Below are 22,970 nucleotides of genomic sequence, written 5' to 3' on the forward strand. Positions count from 1 at the left end.
TTGGGGTAATTATCCACAGGTTGAGAACCACTGCTCTAAATAATCTCATAGTCACTGCACTTAGAATTTATAGTCATCTATAACCCATAAACTGTGCCAATATTCATACAAGCAGCTTCAGAAAGTAGCAACTGCTTCGCACTTCACTCTTCAAAATTGGAAATATATCTGCCAGAAAAAAGTTTTCTTTGTCTGCACTATTTTCCTCTTTGAAGACTGGCAAGCAGCTCCTCTTTCATAGTTGAAATCACTTCCTAGATCATAGAATCTATTACAATTTTTCAGTGAATCTTCCTTGCCTCAACTGTGTTGTTCTGACAGTAATTCCAACTCCTTTATCTCCCCAGAGTGATACTCAGTCCTTAATTTACCATCAACACTAATTCTTTACAATCTTGACTATATATTCCATTCAATATTTCTTCTGGTGATTCTTACTCTCAACAAGAAATGTGATTTAGTCATCAAACAAACAACTCTTCTCTCCCTTCTTCCAATCTTACTTATTTTACTTCACTCATTGTCTTTTACAAATTGCTGTTGAACATTAGATAGTGATAAGTGGATTTCTTATCTTGCTTTGTACTCAGTAAATGCATCTCTGCCATGACCAAACTTTTCTAACAGATTAAAATTATATACCAAACTGGTACCTGAATATATATTTTTGTTCCTTGTAGACAACAATCTACCAAATCAACTATTTGATCACAATTCATAATTTCACCAACTGCCGTTTAATGGTATCTGTCTCATACTATTTCGGGGGGCGAGTCCCTGTAACAGGAAACATTTTTAATCTGCCAAGGAAGCTCATTTCAATGTTCTCTCTACGATAAACAGAAATTTTTAATAAATATATATTGTTCACTTTGTTGATAACACAATTTTGGTATTTGTTCATATTGTATTTTTATGTGTTATTGAGCTTTCTACATCTACATACAAACTCTGCAAACTTCTGTGAAGGGCATGACAGAAGACACTTAGCATTGTACAACAAACAGGACTGCTTCTCATTCCAATTGCATATGAAGTGCAGGAAAAATGACTGCTTAAATGCCTCTGTGTGTGCTATAATTAGTGTAATCATATATTTACAATTCTTTCAAGAGTGGTGCTTAAGGGGCTGAAGTATATCTCTAGATTCTTCACTTAAAACTGGTTCTCGAAAGTTTGTAAGAAGGCTTTTGCAGGATAATCAGCATCTATCTTAAAACGTCTTTCAAATCAGATTTTTCAGCACTTTCATAAAGCTCTACTGTGAGTTAAGCAAATCTGTTACCACTCATACTGACCTTTGTATACATTCAGTATCCCCTATTAGTCCTGGTATGGGTCCCACACATATGAGCAATACTGTAAGATGGGATGCACAAGCTTTTGTAAACACTCTCTCTTTTCTCGGTATGCTGTCAATAAACCATAATCTGCTGTCAGCTTTACCTAGTTCTCAGCTAATGTAATCATCCAGTTTCATATCCCCACAAAAATTACACCCGGGTATTTGTATAAGTTGGCTGATTCCAACTGGGAGTCATTGATATTGTCGTCATAGGATACTACTTTTCTGTATTTTCTGATGTAAACAATTTTATATTTCTACATATTTGCACCACTATGAAATCTTATCAAGATCTGATTGGATGTATGTGGACTTTTTACAGATAGTATGTCATTAATCTGTTTCCTCCATTATTTCTAACTTTCTTCAATTAACACAATAAAACTCTCTCACTGACCTACAGGCATAAGATCAAATTGTTTCCTCCAACAATGTTACTTACTCAAGACTGAACTGTTCATTATGCAAACTGTCTTTGGTGACAGTTTCTAGTCACCCATGTCTAACAGTCAACAACTTGAGAATATGAGCATGGATTTCTGTGGCCACCATCTCCTTCATCAAATCTTTTCTAGGTATGCGACTGCTTCACCATGTTTTGCAGACCAGTGTTTCAGCCATTGTTGCAAGTTGTTAATACCATCAATAGAACCTAGATTTTTATGTAATTACATATTTGGTTCCTTCCCTTCTATGCATGTAAAAATGGTAAATGTTCATGAATTATTTGCCAGCTTGGATATATTTCATCGTATCATCACATATTTTTACGTATTTCACTATGATTACATCTATTTACATATTTTAACTTTACACTATGTAAAATTACATATTATCACGTTTTTACCCATCTGACCATCTCTGCTCCCTAGAAAAACATCCAAATCAGACATACCATAAAAGTCAATCACAGGAAGTAAATTATCTTCAAAATCACATCATAGTGCAATACAACAGAGTTAACTGCACTTTGAATTAAATTATGAAGGGCATGTATCTGCTAAATTTTCCACGATTTGGAATTTCAGTTCTAAAAAGCAAAGCAGATACAATAACAATACTGCGTGTAACATTGCCGTAGCCATTATTGTGTGTAGTAAAGGGCTTCATGTGCTGTCAAGATTGGTAATGGGGCAAACAAAAGACTAGCAGTCCAAAGTTTTCCATCTACTAGCAACTTCTACAGATTCAGCAGAACTAAGGAGTGTGGGTGCCAAGAAAATTTTGCTAAATAGTACTTCTTAAGAGTTCATGACTATGTTCATGCCACCTCCTGTCACATCAAAGTTATAATCTAAATTAAGATCTTTAGTTTCGAAGGATGATCTTTCAGTACTGATGGAGAGACTGCTTTATGCCAAGCATGCAATAAGCGGATCGGATGTAATATGAAGGCCCAACTTCAGCAACATGTACACAAACAGCACATAAAGAACAAAGCGATTCAATCTTCTAAAACAGGAATTTTAGTGATGCAGGCGCAATAGGCTTGAAACTCCTCAAATGATTTTTTCCATGGTATGTGCTCCACTACTGTTGCTGCAATCATCTCATGGTACGAGTTTCAAGTGCCTGAATACCGTGCATTTCTATGAAAGTGCTGTGGGTTACAGGTTCCTGGTGAACTGACAATAAGGAAAAACTGCTGGATAGTTTTCAACGAAGCAGAAGATATATTTAGATGTTTTAACAGCAATCTCAACTGAGAAGAATTGTCAAAGCCAGTGCTGATATCCTGCGAAGTGTTGTAATGCACAAATCGTTCAACAGTAGCTCATTTTGTGAATGACAGTCTTAAATTGCTAGGGCTTGGGGGAGTCCGAGTATAAAAAGTCCTTGTCATGTATTTAGATGCTATGACCTTCATACTGAAAGTGGCAACTGCCCTTCACATATTCTATCTGCATTTAATCCATTTCACCAGTCTAGTCCATGCACTGCAGTGTATCGCCGAAGAAGTGTTGGCAGCTGTCCACAAGCAAATAAAATAATTTCATACACTAAGAAAGTGTTTATCAAATCTCTGCAGTGTGTGTTGCCGTATAGAGAACTGCTGCTGAACCTAGCATTGCTGCCCGAGCTTGTCCCAATGTGGTGTGGTGTGCATGGACCGAAGCTGTCAATTTTTATAATGAACATTTTCATGCCATGGAATCTGTGTTTGATTAATTTCCAACAGAATCTTAAGTTTCAGTATGATAGGCACAAAATGATTTCACCAAACCTATAATCTGGTTGCTTTTGCAAAAACTGTCAGAAATTGTTGAATGCCAATTGCAGGATGATTGACCTCAGTAATATTGGGCAAATGGTAGTGAAAAAGTATGACACTGTTTTGGCCAAAAATACAGGCTACTCCACTTTTTCTACTATCAGCAATATCCAGCCAACATCTCTCCAAGGATATTCTCGATACACATGACAACATGGAATGTGCCATTTGTGCAACAGTTGTATACATATAGAAAACCATATGCTACTAAATATGTGGCATACTGATAGGTAGCTGATTGTTTCTATCAAATTAGAAGTTTAACAAAATATTATTAAAAAATCCTAAAGCTAATGACCTATAAACAGCAGCCATGCACACATACAAAAAAGTCACACAAGACAATTTTGGGAAGGACTAGAGGAAGCAAAATTAGCAGGTGTTGACTTCCCTATCAACTTGCCCCTATTGTATTACCCTTGAACCAGAATGACTGTTGATGCCCAATTTAATGCTATTTTAGCCCTCCATAATGAATCTTTCACTTGCTGTGGAGTATAAACTGTTTTGAAACTTCCTGAGAAATTGCAAACTGTATGTCAGACTGGGACCTTAACTGGAAACCTTGCTTTTCACATGCAATACTCTCTCTGACTGTCCGACCCAAGCACAACTCAAGGCCAGCCCAAACAGCTCCAATTGTCAGCGCCCCCTTTCTAGCTCCCAGAAAACACGAGCTCCCCCACATACCAGCAGGATCAGCATTCTTTTAAAAAAGGTTTCCTTGAACAAATGGCTTAGGCACAGCCTTGTGGTTGTTTACACCACGAATTCTTCACTCTGCAGCACAATGCACCTTGTGTTATTGTAACTTTGGAACATATTAAAAGTGTTTTCCAGGCGGAGGACACAAATGTTGACCACTAACTGCAGAATGTGCGGTTCCAGGTTTGAGTCTGAGTCCAGCATATAGTTTGAAATTTGCTTCATTTCCTCCTATTCTCCTCTCTGTTGGACTAAGTAATCCCTGTTTTATAAAACAAATGTTTGGTCAATACCTGTGGGCCGTCACACTGCTGCCACTGAATTACTCAGATTTTTTCCTTGATTGAGGGAAAACTTATTTTAATTCAGTGCAGTTTTAATGTACTGGGCTCCCTTTATTTCCCTTTGTCGTTAAGGTGAATGCTGGGGTGGTTCCTTTGATTAGGCCACAGCCGATTTTGTGCCCTATACTCAACTATCCTATCATATTTTGTTAATATTTTATATGTATGTATTATTTCTGTAATATTTCTGACATGTCCAATACCATGGGTCTAAGTAGTCTATTGACGAGTAAATCTATATAAATAAAAAATCCATTGCCACATGTATGAAAGGTCATCACCTGAGAACGGCTTGACCGATTTGGTCGATGTTGTTGTAGTTGTTTTAGTTATTGTCAGGAAAAGGTTTGAATGAAAGAAATTTTTTGAAAAATTCAATGGAAAGGTCAGAAATTACAATCAATTACAGCTGGTACAAAATATAGCTGATTAAGAATGGCTCGACAGATTCTGTTAATTTTTGTCATTGTTGTGTTCATAATTTTCAGGAAACGGTTGTATGAAGGAAAAGTTTTGGAAAATCCACCACATGAGGCTGAAATTAAAATCAATTGTGAAAGATCACCACTTCAGAACAGCCTGAACAATTTAGTTAGTTCTTTTTTTTTCCTGTTGTGTTCGTAATTGTGGCTGGTAATGGTATTTTTGGCATGAAAAAGAAAATAATAAAATATTTTATGTTGAGTTTGACAGTTGTATATATAATACATATGTAATATATCTAAAAACAAAGATGATATCAATATAATAGAGGGAAACATTCCACGTGGGAAAAATATATCTAAAAACAAAGATGATGTGACTTACCGAACAAAAGTGCTGGCAGGTCGATTGCCACACAAACAAACACAAACACAAACACAAACACAAACACACACACACACACACACACACACACACACACACACAAAAGTCCTTAATCTTTCCTCTCCCACATCCACACCGGCTGTTCAGAGCATCCTCCTACAGGCCAACCGTAAATTAGAACAGCATGCCACCCTCCACCTCAAAAAACTATCTAATCTCCTGGTTTCCCACCTCCGGAAAGGCAACTCACTCACCCTTCACAACCTTTCCAGCAAACCTCAACCTCCTCTCATTGCACACAAACCCAGTCTCTCCCATCTACTCAATCTCCCACTTCCAGCTCCACTCCCTCCAAAACCCCAAAATTCCAATCAACACAATCTGGAACCACAACACCCTAATTCAGTAGTTAACCTTTCCTCCAAACCTCTCTCCCAATCCGAAACCTCTGTCCTATCCAAAGGCCTCACCTTCAGCCCCACTCCCAGATTCAACCAAACAGCCCTCGCCAAAGATTTACTGTCCTACACTCGTACTCTCTGCTGGAAATATCACTTTGCCACGAAGAAAAATGATCCTAATCCTACTCCTAATGATCCAACTCCCCAAGACACCATCCAAATTGAACCCTGCCTGGAACAGTTCCGTCCTCCGTCGCAGCGGGACCCACCTCCTCTTCCTCAAAATCACCCTCTCCAAACCTTCCAGGAATTTCTGACTTAACAGCCTTGCATCACAATCCTTCTTAAAAAACCTTAATCCTACTCCCAACATCACCACTGCTGAAGCCCAGGCTATCCGTGATCTGAAGGCTGACCGATCCATCGTCATTCTTCCGGTGGACAAGGGTTCCACGACCGTGGTACTTGATCGTCGGGAGAATGTGGCTGAGGGACTGCGTCAGCTTTCAGACAACACCATACAAAGTTTGCCAAGGTAACCCCATTCCCGATGTCCAGGCGGAGCTTCAAGGAATCCTCAGAACCTTAAGCCCCCTGCAAAACCTTTCACCTGACTCCATCAACCTCCTGACCTCACCGACACCCCGCACCCCTACCTTCTTCCTAAAATCCACAAACCCAATCATCCCGGCCGCCCCATTGTAGCTGGTTACCAAGCCCCCACAGAACGTATCTCTGCCTACGTAGATCAATACCTTCAACCCATTACATGCAGTCTCCCATCCCTCATCAAAGACACCAACCACTTTCTCGAACGCCTGGAATCCTTACCCAATCTGTTACCCCGGAAACCATTCTTGTCACCATTGATGCCACTTCCTTATACACAAATATTCCGCACGTCCAGGGCCTTGCTGCGATGGAGCACTTCCTTTCACGCCGATCACCTGCCACCCTACCTAAAACCTCTTTCCTCATTACCTTAGCCAGCTTCATCCTGACCCACAACTTCTTCACTTTTGAAGGCCAGACATACCAACAATTAAAGGGAACAGCCATGGGTACCAGGATGGCCCCCTCGTACGCCAACCTATTCATGGGTCGCTTAGAGGAAGCCTTCTTGGTTACCCAGGCCTGCCAACCCAAAGTTTGGTACAGATTTATTGATGACATTTTCATTATCTGGACTCACAGTGAAGAAGAATTCCAGAATTTCCTCTCCAACCTCAACTCCTTTGGTTCCATCAGATTCACCTGGTCCTACTCCAAATCCCATGCCACTTTCCTTGACGTTGACCTCCACCTGTCCAATGGCCAGCTTCACACGTCCGTCCACATCAAGCCCACCAACAAGCAACAGTACCTCCATTATGACAGCTGCCACCCCATTCCACATCAAACGGTCCCTTCCCTACAGCCTAGGTCTTCGTGGCAAATGAATCTGCTCCAGTCCGGAATCCCTGAACCATTACACCCACAACCTGACAACAGCTTTCACATCTCGCAACTACCCTCCCGACCTGGTACAGAAGCAAATAACCAGAGCCACCTCGTCATCCCCTGAAACCCAGAATCCCCCACAGAAGAACCACAAAAGTGCCCCACTTGTGACAGGATACTTTCCGGGACTGGACCAGACTCTGAATGTGGCTCTCCAGCAGGGATACGACTTCCTCAAATCCTGCCCTGAAATGAGATCCATCCTTCATGAAATCCTCCCCACTCCACCAAGAGTGTCTTTCCGCCGTCCACCTAACCTTCGTAACCTGTTAGTTCATCCCTATGAAATCCCCAAACCACCTTCCCTACCCTCTGGCTCCTATCCTTGTAACCGCCCCCGGTGTAAAACCTGTCCCATGCACCCTCCCACCACCACCTACTCCAGTCCTGTAACCCGGAAGGTGTACACGATCAAAGGCAGAGCCACGTGTGAAAGCACCCACGTGATTTACCAACTGACCTGCCTACACTATGATGCATTCTATGTGGGAATGACCAGCAACAAACTGTCCATTCGCATGAATGGACACAGGCAGACAGTGTTTGTTGGTAATGAGGATCACCCTGTGGCTAAACATGCCTTGGTGCACGGCCAGCACGTATTGGCACAGTGTTACACCGTCCGGGTTATCTGGATACTTCCCACCAACACCAACCTATCCGAACTCCGGAGATGGGAACTTGCTCTTCAATATATCCTCTCTTCCCGTTACCCACCAGGCCTCAATCTCCGCTAATTTCAAGTTGCCGCCACTCATACCTCACCTGTCATTCAACAACATCTCTGCCTCTTCACTTCCGCCTCGACTGACATCTCTGCCCAAACTCTTTGTCTTTAAATATGTCTGCTTGTGAGATGTCTGCTTGTGTCTGTATATGTGTGGATGGATATGTGTGTGTGTGCGAGTGTATACCCATTCCTTTTTCCCCCTAAGGTAAGTCTTTCCGCTCCCGGGATTGGAATGACTCCTTACCCTCTCCCTTAAAACCCACATCCTTTCGTCTTTCACTCTCCTTCTCTCTTTCCTGATGAGGCAACAGTTTGTTGCGAAAGCTTGAATTTTGTGTGTATGTTTGTGTTTGTTTGTGTGTCTATCGACCTGCCAGCACTTTCGTTCGGTAAGTCACATCAAAGATGATGTGACTTACCAAATGAAAGTGCTGGCAGGTCGACAGACACACAAACATACACACAAAATTCATATGTAATATATAAAGGGGAAATACTGTTACTATAAATCTCGAAAAATTCTTGACCAATTTACTACAGCTTTTATACGATACTCTAATGAACTTTTGTACAGACATAGGCTATATATCTTTGTAATTTACAACATACATATGTAATATATAAAGGGGAAATGTTGTTACCATAAATCTCAAAAAGATCTTGACAAATTTACTTCAAATTTTTACACAATATTCTACTGAACATTCAGACAGAAATGAGAGAGGTGAGGAGGAGATGGACAGAGAGAGAGGTAAGGAGGTTACGCGCTGAGAAATGGGGGATGGAGGAGATGTACAGAGCTACTGAACATCAAGACTGAAAGAAAGAGGGGAGGGGCAAGGAATATAGGTTGTATATGCAATTTCCATACATATTTAACAACTATGAAGCATTGCCAGGTTTGCTAGCAAATGAATAAATTCATACATGGTACACATATCATCACTGATCTGTCACACACACACGCACGCACGCACGCACGCACGCACGCACGCACACACACACACACACACACACACACACACACACACACACACACTTAATTTCCTTCAGTGGGTTATTAAACAGTTTTTAATTTTGTACTTCACTTGTACCTTGGGCATAAATTGAGTCAGCAGAGGATAGGGCACATCATTTTTTTCTTCTGGTATTAAATCTGTAAATGGCATGAAATTCTCCAGACAATGCTCATAATTGAAATTTCTGACTAGTTCCTGTCTAAAGACCTTTAAGGCTACTGTCCGTATTCTTTTAAATAGATGTTTACAAAATGTTCATGTTGGAGTCTGCTTAATAATCTTAATACATTTTGAATAGTGATTTTTTTTCTCCACAAAGATTTATCAAAACATTACTGTGCAATATGTGTGTATGAAATTATGCTCAAAATGTTGTTATTAACACACACTTATTATTCTGAATACTGATACATCTGTTCAGCTAAAGTGGGGGGATATTGCAACAAGAAACTCCTAACAAAATAAATATTTTTCTTGTTTGCACAAAATTATTGCAAATTTCTGAAAGACGAGATATTTTGTGCCTGCATGATCACTGTGTGGTGAGTACACAGGAGTAGTGTGGTGAGTACATACGAGTATAAGCTTTGGAAATTAATAACTGGCACATTAATGATAAAAGCAGACGTACAACACACACGAGTACACACAGAATTTAAATTCATCTGTCTTTAGACAGGAACTAGTCAGAAATTTCAATTATGAGCATCATCTGGAGAAATTTAATGCATATTGACCACAGAAACCCAGCTGTGGAAAATGCAGATGCCAGATTCAGATTTATTGGAAGAATCCCAAAGAAGTATAGTTCAGTACAAAAGAGGTCACCTGTGGAAACTCTTTATTCAACAAATTATTGGGTACTGTTCAATGGCCTCTACAGAACCCCAATTCAGATTACAGGTGTCCAGACTGACACTGTGCTAGGTTCAGTTCTTAACCCTTTGAGTGACACTGGTAAATACAATGATGTACAAAACTTAGCAAAGAAAGCAAATTCCACATGATGTGTCATTGCCAAGAAACATATCTTGAAGATTCTTGGAACACAGATAAAAAGAACTGCTACAGTATAGTACAGAAGGTAACTAAACGAAATACACAGTGAGACAATCAGAAATGACACTTTTATTCAAAAACAATAATGAGACTGAAGTAACTGTGATTAATGATGGTCCCCTGAACAGTACACAAGGTGGGACAAGGTTCTTAATAGGGTGTGTGACAACAGTGGATACTTGGCAAGGTTATACCATTCTGACCATAAGGCTGGTAAGGAGTTATTTTGGTAGGGTGTTCCATTCGTCCATCAGTGGAGCTGACAGTTTAAAGCTGGATGCTCGATGGTGCATGTGGACATGCTGCAATACATATCCCCAATGCATCCCACATGTGCTCAATGGGATTTAAGTCGGGGAATGGGCAGGCCACTCCATTCAGTGAATATCCTCTTGTTGCCATCCATAAAAATGTTTGACAATGTTGCTGGGTGTATTATGTGTACCCACCCCTCGCCAGAAGAGGGTAGTCGAACATGATTGTTTTAGTGGTCCAGGTGTTATGGTGTGGGGAGGATATTCATTTTTATGGATCAAAAGGGCGACCACATCAACAGTGCAGGCGGAGAAGCTCTTGGAATACAAGGGTATTTGGCAAATGGATTGACCTTACTGTTGCCCCAACTAAAGTCCCATTGAGCATATGTGGGAGACATGTTGCAGCACATCCATAGGCACCAATGACCATCCAGTAGTTGTCTACTGTGCTGGTGGAAGAATGGAATGCCCTAGCATAAGAATTCCTTCCCAACCTTGGGGCCAGATTCAGAGCACACAACAGATCATGGTCATCATGCAACCAATTAAGAATCATGACCCACCATTTGTAATGTACAGGGGACCACACAAATTCCAGTGGCTTCACTGCAATTATTGTATTTGAATAGAAGCATCATTTCTCTAAATCTCATTGCGTATTTCTGTTACCTTCTGTACTACACTGCAGCAATCCTTTCTGTGTATGGTCAAAGTTTTATTTAGCCACGTTACTTGGCAGTAGCACATCACGCTACAATTACTTTAGTCCAATTTTGCACAATTATGTATAAATAACGTAATTACCACATAATTGTTTTTCTCCTAATTCATTAGAATCAATATTTATCAGCCCATACCCCATCCTAGACTTGAAGCCTCCTTTAGGTATATCGCATACATGATTGGTCATCAATGACGTAATGCTGAAGGTGGTGATGGGTGGAGCTTACAGTACATAATCTCATTCAAAGCTGCCTTATTCAGCAGTGAAAACTGTACTCCTATGGTTCACGCTTATCTGCCGCCACCAACAGCCATAGTGGGTATAACCTCGTACTTTGTAGCTTATAATTTAGATGTTGTTTGCTATATTTTCATCCCCCTACACTGAATCTGTATTATTACTGTATTACAGCAGTGTAAGCTAGAAAATAGTCCAAGGAAAGGGCCAAAACTCATTGTCAAAAATAAAAAAATCTGAATACACAATGGAGACAGTTTTTATTAACTTTTAAAATTTTATACTGATCACTGTCCTCCAGGCAAGAATGTTTTCTAAAATTTTAGATAATGATCCAATGAACAAGCAAATATCTAACAAAATATATAGAGGTACAGAGATGCAGACACTTACAGCCATTCTCAAAGCACATATTTAGCAAGAATTCTACAAAGTAACCAATCTGAATAACTAATGGAATTAGAATATCATGAACGAGGAAACAGAAGCTTTATCATACTATGAAAGAGGGCCAGAGCCCAGTGAAAAACTTTCTCTAAAGATAATACTGCAATAAGGTGAAGAATGTCACTATGGACAAAGGTCATTTCATGTACAACTGATCAAGTGCTAACTTAAGGCTCTTCATCCATGCTGGTTAACACAGGGTCTCCCAGTTGAGAGGTAGTGCAATTTCGTGTCTGCCTCATTGTACTGTGGCACCACTGGCCCCATTTCTCTTATCCACTGGAACATTCTTAGAAATATGGTATGTGTTGAATGTCTCCTTTGTGCGTACTTTGTCCAAACCAGTTTCTAACAGCTTGTTTGTATATAATATCTCTTTTAATTCATTAGTTGATTAACTGGTGTTTCACTAGGGCTTACATGTCTGCCTGACTTCTAGAGTCATATAACAGCATGGAGTTGAATTCACGTACCGGCATCCTGTTGAGACAGCTGTGTACCTCAGCTGTAGTACAGGAAACTCTTTGGCTGTGATAGTTCAATATCTCTGGCCACAGATGACAGAAAAAAAGACACACTGTTGCAGAGCTGTGGTGTTCATTTTGTAAGAAGACTGTGAGCCCTTCTGACATCAAAGAACGTTATTATAAGGGTTTTGATGTTTATAGACTGGTTTTGAATTGTTATGGTTAATGTAAACTAGTATCAGGTAGGATGGATACATCCTGATGAAAATCAGAAGTCCCACTTGCATTTTAAAGGCCTACAGAAACTTAAAAAGATACATCTGCATTACAAGGCACTACGCTATTTTTAGTTGATTTGGTGATATTCCCCTCGAATATTATATCCTTTTGTACAGTTTTTGATTGTTTCAGCAGGAAATTGTCAAATAACAAAATACCACCAGCGGGTAGTTTTTGTGATCTACCTAAGGAATTTTTGTAGATCTTGGCATTCTTTAAAAAAAGTTTAAAGTTTTGTGGAATTAATGTTTTTAAAAACAACTGCTTTAAATCACATTTTACAAAAAAAAAGTGGTGCCGTATAATTCTGGAAAGGGAGAAAATTTCAGTTATTGGGGTAACTACTGAAAAGTGTAACTAAGAGTTCAGTTTTTGTCACATGCCTTCTGTTTATGTATGTGAACAACTTTTCACTTAATACACATCAAGCAGAGTTGGTACTTTTCACAGAAGACACAAATGCTATAAATAATCTTGTCAGAGAGACAGTAACAGAAGAGATTGTTAGTAAAGTTTTTCAAAGAAATAATAAGTGGTTGTCCATAAATGGACTCATCTCTTCTTTTTTTAAATTCATTTCTATATAACAAAAAAGTAACAACCAATGTATTATATGAACCACGTGAATAGGATATAAAGCTTCAAATTTTATCCATTCATTAATGTCTTACACCATGATTTCCTGGGTAACTCACTGCTTAGGAAGACAGTACTCATTGCACAAAAATGAAGCGAGAATAATTTGTGGAATTCTCCCATAGTAATACCATTGGCGTCTCCCAAGAAGTTAGGCATTCTAACTATATCTCTACATTATACATGTATCTGCTAACAATATGTCATAAATAACCCACTGCAATTTGAGGAAAACGGTAACATTCACAGTTACAACAATAAGGGAAAAAAACCCTCAGCTACTCATCACTTAAGCTACCAGTGACTCAGAAAGGAATTCAATATGAAACCACAAAAAGTCTACATCTATATACACACTCTGAAAGTGCATGGCAGAGGGTAATTAACTGTATTACATTAGTGTTTCTTCTCGTTCCAACTGATTATGGAGTGTGGGAATGCTTCAATGCCCCCAAGTGCAACTTTAATACTGACTGTCTTTTTAATTTCTTACAAGTCACACATCACAAATGAAGAACATTTCTAGATTCTTCATTAAATACTTGTTTTTGAAACTTTGTAAGTCAGCATCCACAGGATAACTGGTGTTTTAGGTTCAAATGTCTGCCTACTCAGGTTTTCAGCAATTCCATGACAATGTCCTGTGATCCAAACAAACCTATGACCATTTGTGCTGCCCTTCTTTGAATATGTCTCGTAGTTTGTGTCTGTCCTGTTGGTATGGGTCACACACACTTGAGCAGTACTCTAAGATGGACCATACAGGAGTTTTACAAGCACTTTATATACTGGCTACATTTTCCCAGTGTCCTGCCAATGAAACGTGGTCTGCTGCCAGCTTTACCCACAAGTGAGCCTATATGATGATTCCATTTCATATCCGTTACAAGATGTTGCATTCAAATAATCCGTACAAGTTGACTGATTTCAAATTTGTCACACAGATACAGCTTTTCTGCAATTTGTGAAGCGCATAATTTTACATTTCTGAACATTAAAGCAAGTTGCCAATTTTTGCAACGCAATGAAATTTGATCAAGATTTGACTTGATATTTTTGCAGCTTATCTCAAATAGAATTTCATTGAAAATAACTGAATCATCTGCAAAAAGTCTAAAGTCTATAAATACAGACTGCCAGGTCATTAACACAGAAAATGAAAAGCAACAATCCCAATACAATTCTTCGGGGCATGCCTGAAGCTACTATTACTCTTATCTATGACCCTCCATCCGAGATAACGTTCTGCATCCTTCCTACCAAGAAATCCTTAATCCTATCATAAATATTGTTTGATACTTTAAATTGCCATACTTTTGTCAATAAATGTTGGTATGGTACTGAGTCAAATAGTTTTTGGAGTCTTGAAATACCAGATCCTCCCTATTGTCTTGATCCACGGCTAACAGAATGTAACATAAGAAAAGCGCGAGTCATGTTTCGCATGATGCTGGTTAACATGGAAGAAATCTGATGAGTTACACAATAAATTTTAAATTTAAGCTAAAATGATTTCTCCTACCTGTAGATAATTACTCAGTTTAGTGCTTATAGCATGAGGATGACTGTAGAAACATATATTGTACTTTCTTGTTACATCTCTCGTTCTCTTGTAACATGAGAAGCGATGATGACCTATTTAAGCTACTGAGATGTTTACTATTCTGAAACTGGCCAGCATGCATCAACAGCTGTACACACACGTCATTTCAATAGCATCACATAAATAAACTATGCGAATATATCTACCTAAGCAGAGTTAGCACCTACATCCATTAAAAATCAATTTATTACCTCAAACAATTATACACTGGCCACTGTATTCGACTGCTTGCATATGATACAAAATTTTCAGCCTTTTAACTTATAACTTTATTATCTTTATTTTAGATTGCTGTATTTGTCATCCTCCAACACTCCTGAAAGTTTGTATCGTCATCATCATCAGGGAAAAACTCCACATATACCAAACAATAAGGTAATAAGATATAGATTTTTATGTTGTTGGGTACACAACTGATACAACCATTTCAAGAGGCACAGTTAGCAAAAACCACTGTGGTACTTCAAGCAGAATTTCACACCCACTTCAGATATGTTTGCTGCATATACCAAAATAATGTTCTGAATCAGACCAGATGCAATCTCATTTAGCTACCGAATTTGTATTTCGTGATATAACAGGTGATAATTATTGTGGAAACATTCAATTTCCATCTTCTAACAATCAGAAAATAACAATTCACTGAGATTAGCATTATTACAAGAGAGAAAAATGGGTGAGTTTTCACAAGGCTGGAGGCAGGAACTGACTGCTAGGATTGTAGTGTGAATGAAATGTGACAGCTTGATGAAAATGAATACATCCCATAAAAATGTTTACTACACATCAGTGACACCAGTGGGTGGATAAAGATAACTGGACTCTAATTGATAATCTTTTCTTTGATGAAGCTCAAAGAAAGAAAATAATTGTTTACCCAGTAACAAACGGTCTCTCTGATCATGAAGCACAGTTAGTAAGGATAAACAACATAGCACCTTTTGGTATGGATACCTCAGCGGTAATCAGTTAGAATAACTAGTGACTCCAGGACAAATGTTTTTAAGAATAGTTTAAAGGAGATGACATGGGATGTAATTTATAATGAACCAAACACTAACACAAAATTTAATCTATTCCATGATAAATTCATATCATTACTTGAAAACAGCTTTCGCGTAAGCTAGTCAGAAAGGACACTAAACAGACAGATAAAAAAACATGGACCAATGAAGGTGCTAAAATATCTTGTGAAAGGAAATGAAATGGAATGTATCTTTCAGAAAGAACAAGTAGGGATTCTGCGGTATTGCACACTACACAAAATTACAAAGAAAAGTTATTGAAAAATCAAAGAAGCTGCACCTAATGTCCCAAAGCAGTACGTCCAACAGACTTAAGGCAACATGGAATGTAGTGAAGTGAGACACAGGAGAACCAGTCACAGAACAATGCAGCAGCACTATTGGACTGAATGGAAGAGCCCTAAATGATGAATCACAGGTAGGAAATGCTTGTAATAATCATTTATTAAATATAAAAGAAAGCACAGGGGCAAACAGTTAAAAAGCAGTCACAGCAGATTGTTGGAAATGTAACTTTAATAAAAAAATAAATAAATAAAAATAAAAGTGGCTGCAGTTGTAAATGGAGACGTGGACTCTACAGCATCGACATTAAGTACGTATTTTTTTAAACTGTGGTATCTAAAGTAGGTACGTATGTGCTCCGAAAATCACCGTGAAGTTTGGTACTTGCATTCTAAAAATTAGTTGTTCCGTTATCTTAACTTTTAATGTAAAGCAATCAATTTCGAGTTACACGTTACACTGTAAGTTAAATTTATACGTCTCTATACTTACTTGCTAGGTTATCCAGCCCCGCGACTTCTCGTGCATGATTTAAGGCGTACAGTATGTGCGTATGCAAATGACTGTAACGAATAAAATGAAATAATGGATTATGTAGTAGGGCTGAATCCAATTACTTCTTACTGGTACTGCATAATTTAGTGATACTACATAGTACATATTTACTATACAGTTGTGTTTAAGAATTACATCTACCAAAGTGAGAACAGTCATTTTCGTGAAGTTGAAACACGAAATTATTAATCTGTTTTGAAGGAAAACTATGTAGCCAGGGCTTTCTGGTAACGTACAGAAAAAATAACTGGAGCTATCTGCAAGCTACGAAAATAAGATCAAATACGTATTTGGCTTATTTACATTCATCAAATGACGTTTAATCCACTACAAAATTTCCATCATTTACAGTTAAAGAAAAGATCACAAGTACATGCATCAAAGTAGTTGAATGTTTCTCCTTTCCATTACTCACTTTCCTCAGCTACATAACAAATACATAAATCAATAAAAATTGTCTGTCTTAATGGTACTACATGATAGTAACGCCATATTGTTTTACTACATTACCCAGGATGCTGCGTGCGAGGAATCTCCCATTGAGGGCGACGTAGTGCGAACTTTGCTGTTGTCAATGATTGCTTATGCGAAGCTGTTTCGGCTGTTCGTAGGATCTGACGATAAATTGTTGGAGAAAATCGTTTAACAGTCACATTCTACATTTTTTATTCATTTCTGTCTTCTATTAGTCATTGCCCTGCCTGTGTAATACTCAGATTTCCGTTTCTCTGTAAGCTGTTTCTGTTTCTCGGAAAGCATTTTCACCTATTATTGGAGCATTACTGAACTGATACTGCACCATAGGATGTTATGAAAGTATTTTTTCTTAATTGCTGAACTTATTGATCCATATTTCCTGCATTCAGAAGTTGCCGATGTGCATATTATCAGTTTGACAAAGGTTCTGTCGTGTGGCACGAATCTGCCAAAAACTCCCGATTCGTTTACCCTTAGTTTGGATGATTTGCGGTCATTGTAAGGAGCATGCGCCAGACTCCAACATGTAAAAACAATTAACTGTTCGTAGGAAGAGATTTTCGTACAGTATTATTCCTCAATAAGGTGATGTTGATCCAGGTACGAACTTGGTCACTTTGCTATGCCCAATCCGTGATAGAAGTTCATGACTGCTGCAACAATGCCATGAGTAAACAGTAGAGGAGGACCAGGTTATAGCAGGAGCTATAGATGTGAAGAGGTTTAAAGATAAGACTTAGGTGGTATTTTCTTTGGAGAATATCAACATATTCCTTTAAATATGAAGATACGTGTGTGTAATGATGGTGTATTATAGCGTAAGTTCATAAAAGTTGCTTCTGTTTCGTTAATGTGTAGGCCTATGTTAACTTATCACACATTCCAGAAGGTTCTCCCTCTTGATGAGATGTAAAAAAAAAAAAAAAAAAAAAAACCGCAATGAATGGATAGTACAGTGAGGAAGGTAGCCTCTGACTGGTGCCCATTGTTTGATTTACCATACTGCATAGGCAGCCATGCCATCATGTTGCTATGAAGTGTTTTAGTGGAGAGCCGGATAAGTCAGCTGATTTAATACACATTTTAGTTACTTTCTGTCAGGAACAACAACAGATATGATTTTAAAAGGTATTATCTAAATCCAAGCAGGATAAGCAAGACATGATTGGTTGTAGTTGAATGCCTAATTATAGTCTCTGTCAGACTAATGTCTTGGTGTTTCCCTCCTAAAGAGTTTAGCAAATATATGGCCTTAACCAATGGAAGACTCTAGTACCATTGAACTTTTTTGAGTAGCACATTGCATTTCTTTCATTTGTACTTCGCCAGAACCTACATTCCTAAAATTAATACAGACACAAAAGAAATATAGTCAGTGTTCCATTCTCATTCAGTCTGCACATCTATGACATCATACACCACATCATCATTATGATACAAGACAAATCCAACATCCGGTATCACCAGGTTCAGTTGGCATGACTTTTGACTTGATTCAGCAGGGTCCTACAAATGTAAATACTTGCAGACATCTCTACTTTTCAATGAACTCATGTGCTTTGAAACTGGATTCCTTCTGTGCTCCTTTACAATTTGCATTTCGCAACTTTGTTCACAAATAATTCGTCTGCCACTGAAATACCCATCGGATACTGAAGCAGTTTTGGTAGCTGCTCTCCAATTATGTGTTCCTTCATAACTTCCATACGTACCAACACATGCTACCAAGAAATACTCGGTATTTCTTTAATAATGAATGTTTGGGATTACAGAAGTGTCCGATTCCACCCGATTGATTTGACCTATGATGTCGGCAATATGGCAGAAATGGCTATTCTAAGCGTCCCAATATGTCACCTATGACGTCACTACATACCCACGGAACAAACATGAAAATACATATAAATAAGACAATAACATCTCCCTCCAAATATACAGTCAAACTAATGGGACAACCGCGGGAAACTGGGGGGTGTCAGGGTGGGGACAAGCTAAACGTAATAGAAAAAAAAAGAACCACACCATGATCCGACAACACACTAAAAATTACAACATTCTGGCTACACCAACAAAATCTAAAGGAATCTGATATTTCACTTGATCCATATAGGTCAACCACGGCTGACGCTACCAAAATACCAGCACCTTCACCTAAAACTGCGAAAATTAGAATCGGTCATTTCCCTTTATCTATATAGATCAACTACAACTATTGATGCAAAAAACCAACACCTACAACTACAAAAAATAAAAACAAAACCACAACATCTCAAAAATCCAAAAACCAAACATCCCAACATAAATTAAAACACATCCATTACGTCATAAATACAAAATACACAAAACACACACACACACAAAACACCACATGTACTCATCCCTGGCCTGAGACATCGGAACTCTGATCAACTTTATGTTGAGGTTGACTGATTCAATGACATAAGCTAGAACTCAAGAGTGTCTAAATAGTTTTGAATATATCTATATTTGTGTAGCTTATTCCACTGAAAACAAGAGAAAATAAACACACATATCATGCATAGAAACATATATTTCTCTTGTTATCTGTTGTTACCACAGACACTTTCCTTAACAATCAAAAAGTTTTTGTGGAGTCTAATGATTCGCCCATTCTTGCACTTCACTCAACAATTCAATACACGAATGTTTTTGTAAATATAATTGCCTTTGCCTCAGAAGCGAATCTGTTGAAGATTCTTGCCATTTGGAGCTCAGATTTAGCAATAATTGTGGAACTGGTTTCTCCTATGTTGGGAAACAGTTTTATTGCTTTTGATGATTTATCATCACATTTGTGTGATTTTCCCTTAGGCTACAGTTGTCTTGGCTTATTTGGTACGTTAAATGAAGTAGGTATTACATTCCATACATGTTTCGTACATTCCACATTCACTGGTTTGGCTCAAAGTGTAGCAAACAAAACTCTGATTTGTTGAAGAGATATACGATACCTTCTGTAAAAGGTGAGGCCTTCTGGTATATGCTCGCAATTTTTTGTTATTATTGGATACCAACAATATCCAGTAAGTGTGTATACATTACAAGAGAATCATAAATAAACTGTCCTGTAATGTACAGTTACGTACATCCCAGGGTCCTCAGGAAACTACACACATCAAAAAAAGTTTTGCATCACCTCGGTTCTGAGAGTTCTGGAACCTGTACTGGAAACTGGAATAGAGATCAACATAAACATCGTTTCCTCCCTTTTCATTGCTCATGAAAACCACACATTGCATGCTGTACCACCATATAGCGAGACCTTTAGAGGTGGTGGGCCAGATTTCTGTACACACCGGTACCTCTAATATCCAGTAGCAAGTCCTCTTGCATGGATGCATGCCTGTATTCATTGTGGCATATATCCACAAGTTTATTAAGGTACTGATGGTCCATATGTTCCCACTCCTCAAGGGCGATTCGGCGTAGATCCCTCAGAGTGGTTGGTTGGTCACATCATCCATAAACAACCATTTTCAATCTATCTCAGGCATGTTCAATAGGTTTCATGTCTGTGTAACATGCTGGCCATCCTAGTTGAGCAACATTGTTATCCTGAAGAAAGTCATTCACAAGATGTCCACGATAGGAGCGTGAATTGTCATCCACAAAGACGAATGCCTCGCCAATATGCTGCTGATATGCTTACACTATCAGTCGGAGGATGGCTTTCACATATTGTACAGCCTTTACGGCGCCATCCATGACCACTAGCGACGTATGTCGGCCCCACATAATGCCACCCTGAAACAGCAGGGAACCTCCACCTTGCTGCACTCGCTGGACAGTGTATCTAAGGCATTCAGTCTGACCGGGTTGCCTCCAAACATGTCTCCAACGATTGTCTGGTTGAAGGCATATGCGACACTCATCAGTGAAGAGAATGTGATGCCAACCCTGAGCGGTCCATTCTCCATGTTGTTGGGCTCATCTGTACCACGCTGCATGGTGTCCTGGTCGCAAAGATGGACATCGCCATAGACGTCTGGAGTGAAGTTGTGCATTATGCGGCCTATTGCGCAGAGTTTGAGTCATAACATGACATCTTGTGGCTGCACGAAAAGCATTATTCAACATGGTGGCATTGCTGTCAGGGTTCCTCTGAGCCATAATCCGTAGGTAGCGGCCATCCACTGCAGTAGTAGCCCTTGGGCGGTCTGAGCGAGGCATGTCATCGCCAGTTACTGTCTCTCTGTATTTCCTCCATATCTGTACAACATCGCTTTGGTTCACTCCGAGATGCCTGGACACTTTCCTTGTTTAGAGCCCTTCCTGGCACAAAGTAACAATGAGGAAGTGATCGAACCACGGTATTGACCATCTAGGCATGGTTGAACTACAGACAACACGAGCCATGTACCTTTTTCCTGGTGGAATGACTGGAACTGATCAATTGTCAGACTCACTCCATCTAAAAGGTGCTGCTCATGCATGGTTGTTTACATCTTTGGGCAGGTTTAGTGACATCTCTGAACAGTCAAAGGGACTGTGTCTGTGATAAAATATCCACAGTCAACGTCTATCTTCAGGGATTTTGGGAACCGGGGTGATACAAAACATTTTTGGTGTGTGTATTTCATCGTGATATCCATACCTAACAACAGAAGCTACAGCCTTACCACACCAGAAACAGCAAACCAATAAAATGTAACGAAACACCAAACATGTAAACAAAAAAAATTTAATTGATTACTCACTGAAAAAACTTCCAAACTTTACGTGTGGAACTACAAACACTGCCAACAACTTCACATATCCAACACCAAGACTCAAATGATCCCAGTACAACACATTACACTCAGCGTGCACACACACACACACACACACACACACACACACACACACACACACACCACTAGAGGGCACCATCAAACATAACAAGATGACTTCTAAAAACACAACAAATTCATAAACCCTGTGCCGTAATGACATCACACACAACAACACCCTTACATCAAGGATCAATGTAGGTGGGTGGAGTTGGACGCTTCCATTGACCCGAATGTTTTAGAAACAAACTGAAATAATTTCTACTTCATAACTTCTCATCAACTTCTTATACACCATACATGAATTTTTAAATATGTAGTAGCTGCCAGTGGTTGGGTTATACAAGTCAAATTTTGTTTCGAATTTTTAAAACAATCTAGTTACATAAACGAAGAGGATGTGGCTGTGTTTTCGCAAAGACAGTGTAACTTATTTGTAAACCTACTGATACATCCGTATCTACATTTGCATGGTGGAAGGTACTTCCCATTGGGATAAATAGGAATATTCAGTACTAGTCATTGGCCTTGACAAGTGATAGGAAGCTTGCAACAAAAATCATAAACACCATGGCAATTGTAACATAATATTAGAGGCTATTTTTTTTGAAACAGGCTCAGGTATACATCAGTGTGTCACTGCAACCAGGTGTTTTGCTTTCTCATTCATTGGTGCCAACTCTCAACCACATTGTTACCTTTCACCTGCACCTTGACTCAAAATCCCATGCTACGAGTTATTAGGGAATTTTCCCGTCCCATTCACATATAGAACGTAGGAAGTAAGGATGCTAAAATGCCTCTGTGTATGCTGTAAGTGATCAAATCTTGTCTTCACAGTTCATATGGGAGCAATGCGTAGGGGATTGTAGTATACTCGTAGATTAATCATCAAGAGTCTGCCAGTTCAGTTCTTTTACCATCTCCATGACACAGTCCCATGCATTGAGCTAACCTGTGACCATTTGTGCTGCCCACCTCTGTATATATTCAATATCCACTGTTA

At 39.0% G+C, this 22,970-nt stretch overlaps 1 protein-coding gene across 2 annotated transcripts in view; it reads right to left on the reverse strand.

The window, feature by feature from the left end:
• The window catches only part of LOC126259748 (uncharacterized), an 83,119-nt gene extending 65,914 nt beyond the window's left edge, over positions 1–17,205 (reverse strand). For both annotated transcript variants that reach the window (XM_049956738.1, XM_049956739.1), the window contains exons 1-2: positions 17,113–17,205; positions 16,635–16,705 (exon numbers count right to left, since the gene is read on the reverse strand). The gene's annotated coding sequence lies outside the window, so the exon portion shown is untranslated. The remainder of the gene's footprint in view (positions 1–16,634; positions 16,706–17,112) is intronic.
• Between the last annotated feature and the right edge of the window lie 5,765 nt (positions 17,206–22,970).

Source organism: Schistocerca nitens, chromosome 5 (genome assembly GCF_023898315.1).
Source record: "Schistocerca nitens isolate TAMUIC-IGC-003100 chromosome 5, iqSchNite1.1, whole genome shotgun sequence".
Classification (NCBI taxonomy): domain Eukaryota; kingdom Metazoa; phylum Arthropoda; class Insecta; order Orthoptera; family Acrididae; genus Schistocerca; species Schistocerca nitens.